The sequence below is a fragment of the Penaeus monodon genome, unplaced genomic scaffold, assembly GCF_015228065.2.
Source record: "Penaeus monodon isolate SGIC_2016 unplaced genomic scaffold, NSTDA_Pmon_1 PmonScaffold_2056, whole genome shotgun sequence".
Lineage (NCBI taxonomy): Eukaryota > Metazoa > Arthropoda > Malacostraca > Decapoda > Penaeidae > Penaeus > Penaeus monodon.
In genome coordinates, this window is record NW_023650324.1 from 2,501 (window position 1) to 7,500 (window position 5,000).

A 5,000-nucleotide genomic window follows, 5' to 3' on the forward strand; every position below is an offset into this window, starting at 1 on the left:
CCTCCGTGTTCGCGTGATCGTCAGAAAGCATTATTTCAAAAGTTTCAGTTTGGGTAATTCTGTTCAACTGTTCGCTTTAAGGTGTCAAGGTGATGATGGCAAATGGCTGCTTCTCCCTGCCTCTGAATGGTCGTTCGTGTTTTTGCAGTCCGTTGTCGACTGTTTCCGTTCAGTGACGCTGGATTTAGTTTTCGGTGCTGTGCGGTAGTGTCTCGTCTGTGGTGTGTGGGATTATTTTTCTAACACACACACACACACACGCACACGCACACGCACACGCACACGCACGCACGCACACACACATGTATGTATGTATGTACTTATATGTCTGTATATATACATGTATGTATATGCATATATATCACCTGCCGTCTCTGATGTATCCATGCATAAGTATGATTATCCAGTTTGGACAAGTTTAACTATTTTCATTAAAAATATACATAGATAAAGACTCAAAGGACTTATTAAGATCATGAAAATAATGAAATAAAAAGATGCTTTCATAGTCATTCATACCCCCGTAAGAGATCACTTTCCTCCCTTCTGTTCTCCTCACTCCGCATGTTGTCATCTCCCCAAAGGCTCTTGGAACCAGACAGTGGACGTGGCTGTGAAGACCATGAAGAAAGGCTCGATGCTGGCCCAGGAATTCCTCGAGGAAGCCAAGATCATGAAGGGCCTGCGACACAAAACATCCTGACCCTGTACGCCGTGTGCACGCTCCAGGAACCCATCCTGATCATCACGAGTACATGAACCAGGGGTCCCTCCTCGACTTCCTCCGAGATGAGACCAGGTTGAGGGATATTAATGACCTCATTTACATCGCTTGTCAGGTGAGGCTATACAATGTCGACGACCTGTAGTGCATGGACCTAAATATACGGTCTCTAATTTCTGACATTCATTGCAGGTCGCTGATGCCATGGCGTATCTAGAGTCGCTGCAGCTAATCCATCGTGATCTGGCTGCGAGAAACGTCTTAGTGAAGGACGGACTTCACTGTAAAGTATCGGATTTCGGGCTGGCGCGAATCATAGACGGGGAATATAACCCGACCAGCAGTAAGGGAACACGGACTTGATATGCATGTTTGAACGCAGGCACACACATGGACATACATATATAAATAAATTATTAATTGCATGAATAAAATATATGTATACATATTATATAAATATATATATATATATATATATATATATATATATATATATATATATATATATATATATATGTATATACACATAAAACACACGCACACACACACAAACACACACACAAACACAACACCACACACACACACATTTTCTGTAGTCTATCTGCGTAGCTCATAATAATCTCTCTAGGCTGTAATGATCTTTACCATATCTTCGTCCACATACGCGAATGCTCTCTTCATGTTCGCAATCAGCCCTAACATATTATGGATATTCTCATTTATATGATCATTTAGGCTTAAGTTCATGTTTATGGTTTTCCAAGGTATTTTTCCCTCTCTGTTGTTTCATACTGCTTCTCCTTTCCAAGTACAATTCCACATGATTAAGTTCTCGATGGCCTTTTGGAGACATTGGCATGAGACGTCACTTACTATTATTATTATTATTATTTTGTAATTTCGCTTCGTCTGGATTATGTTTAACCCTAAATCACTGATGAAAATAGAAAACATAATCGACGCCAAGACTGATCCTTGTAAGCTTCCCTCTCATTACAGTGCTCATCTGTCTTTCGTTCATTCGAGGAGTTTGCCTTTCAGTCCACCTAGGTGTTCTTATTTACATATAGTCTTCTTTGAGACACTTTGTCAAATACCCTTTTAAAGTCCAAGTATACACAATCCAAGTAGATAGACAAGAAAAAGATCAATAGTTTTGAAATGTGGTGTTACAGACGAGTACTGCGTATTAGCTGGACAGAGAAGAAGACGAATGATGAAGTGCTGAGAAAAATAAATTGTAAAGACCGGCTGTTGGACATCTTGAACAGGAGGAAATTAAAGTTTATTGGTCATGTAATGAGAAGTAAAAGTATTGAGAAAAACTTGCTGACAGGGATGGTGATAGGAAAAAGAGGAAAGGCAAACCGAAGACAAGACTGAGCGACAATATCAAAGATATTTGCGGGATGTCGATGGTACAGGTGGAAAGAAGGGCGTAGGATCGAGTTTTAATGGCGAAGGATGGTGGAGAGGTCCACGGCTGCGCAAACATGAGCATACCGTTATTGATTGATACACAATCCACCCAGCCGTCTCTTTTTTGTATTATTTCAGAAACAGATTTCCTACACATTTATCCGTCTTCTCCAAATATTATAGTCTCTGAGTTACTTCATCTATGGCGGGGTCCAGTTTGGATTCAGAGATGCATATTAAATCTGCGATATTAATTTAAATCATCGTATTTAGTTCTAGTAATTTCGAGTACAAATCATCTAGTTGTTATAGAATATTTCTATATAATCTTTCGGTATTCCTTTTGGCTAGAGCTTGTCTCTCTACACTCTGATTCCGATAGTAGACTTGCTTTACTTGGAGCCCTTTCACCCTCTGAATGAATATAGTTTCTTCCTCAGTCTTTTGATAATTTTAGTTATGTACCTTTTCCATTTCTTCTGCAGTAGTTCTGTGTCATCTTCGGCCATAGCTTCTCTTATTCAGTCTTTGTTTTATTTTTCTCGCTTATGTCACTTTAAAAGGGCGTTTCTTTCTCTTCCAAATAATCCCAACCTCCTTTGAGCTATGATATTCTGCTCCGAGATTCGGAATTTATGATTTTGAGAATATTGGCAATCAATTTCTTGTCTTCGTTGTCTACTTTTTTTTTTACATGTCCCTATATGGACTTTGTTTACACTACCCAAGGTGTGTCCTTAAATTAATTTTTTCTTTACCGTCTCTGTTTGACAATTTCCTGTACTCTGATTACTTCTTTGACAATTTCCTGTACTCTGATTACTTCTTTGACTTTTTCTTGGAGATTCTTTGCTTCGATTTGACTACCTATGCCTTGAGGTCCTTGATTAATTTTCTTTTCAGACTTTTTAGTATTCTCTTCCTAGATGGTTGTGTTTCTTTGCAAATTATCCACTATTTCTTTCAATTTACTTTTTCTTCACGCATTTTCAAACATTCTGCTACCTTGGCTTCGAAAGCGTCATTTGCTAAACTTACGCGGTCATTTCTCCCCTCCCTTACCCTTGCTCTCATGTCCCGACTCACAAAGCTTCACTGTCTTTTTCAAATTTCACTTGTTCGTTCACTTTATAACCCACTTTTTTTGTTCACATGAACTATGCACATCTACATAACCCATGGCTAGCCGACTAGACCACCAATTGCTCTATTCCCTCTGTATTTAGCAACATGTAAGAGCTGTACAGCACTGATACGATGCACTGCACTCTCCATGCATGTGTCACACACACACACACACACACACACACACACACACACACACACACACACGCACGCACACACACACACACACACACACACATACACACACACACACTTATTTATATCTGAATATCTCCTCTCTTATAGACATTTGAGTGAAATCTATTTACCCACAGATCTGAAATTTCCGGTGAAGTGGACAGCTCCCGAAGCATTCCTGAAGGATACTTTCACCATCAAATCCGACGTGTGGTCCTTCGGCATCCTTTTGACCGAAATATTTTCCTGGGGCAGCGTGCCTTATCCTGGTGAGGTGGTCCTCCTTCCTATCATTCAAGTGTAGTTAATTGTGACTCAAAGTGATTATTATATTTTCCTTCTCCCTTAATTTTTTTTCCTGTGTCACTTATGTCTGAAAGAAAGAGTGTACTATTGACACATTTATCATCATTCCATGAAAAAACACCTGTATATCTACTTCCAGGCTTATCAAAACATGATGTAATGACAAGCATCCAGCAGGGATATCGAATGTGTAAGCCAGAATTCTGTCCAGACGAAATCTACGAACTTATGTACTGGTGCTGGAATATCACTCCTGACGACAGGCCGACGTTTGACTACATCTTTAACTTCCTTCAGAACTTCGATGTACAAAGAGTGCGTGGATATGCGGAGGCCCGTCAGCTGTACTGAGAAAATAGGTCATCTTCCTCTCGAATCCTCCAGGGGAACACTATTATCAGAACGTATTGTTCACGTGCCATGTTAGGAAGATGTTACGGGGCAATCTCTTTGAGATGTTTCCATTTTCTAATTCTTGGTGTTTAACATAATGTACAAGTGATGTTCGTGGATACAATAATAGCTTTACATATACTGTAGATGATTCGTAATGATTATTTTGTGGTCATTCCATGAATACCTTAATATCTGACTAAATTACCGATAATTCTCATAGCTTTAATTGTCTGTGTAAGGTTAAGATGAATATAACAACAGAAATACGATCTTCGAAAAGAGGTTAACTGGTGTAAGGCATCTTCTCTGTGGCATTCAAGCTTGCTGCAATTATCATCATTATCAATATGAAACCAACGTATTGACTGGGTTGTTAATGTCAGCCAAACGTCATTTACAATTGAAGAAATGGTTTCTGTAAATTTCATCCCTAAAATTTCATAGGAAGGCATAGTAATTTACAGTAAAAAGTAGATGGCAAATCGGGAAGAGATAAAAGATATGTACTTTTGCTTACTCTCATTCTCTCATTCCGCACGACTTGAGAATATTGAAATCAGAATATTGAAACGTAACCCAGAAAATACTTGTATGAAAATTATTTTCATTTACAAAATATTTGGATAATTTTACCATGGATAGTATTAGCCCTCGCTTTTTCCTAGCTAATATGTGCATTTCCTTGTAAACAGGGACTTGCTGCTATGTACTGATTGTCCTCAATTACAAGAAAGGCTGTGCTTAGTGAGGAAAAGCTGTGTTTAGTGAGAAAGAATTAGCACTTTTGTTGCATACTGATGTTTAGGTGACAAATTGACCACGAGAAGATATGGCATCTCCTTTGAGTCTTTAG

General features: G+C 38.9%; 1 pseudogene; it reads left to right on the forward strand.

Moving 5' to 3' along the window:
* Positions 1-4,694, forward strand: part of LOC119569989 — a 6,969-nt pseudogene extending 2,275 nt beyond the window's left edge.
* Positions 4,695-5,000: the final 306 nt, after the last annotated feature.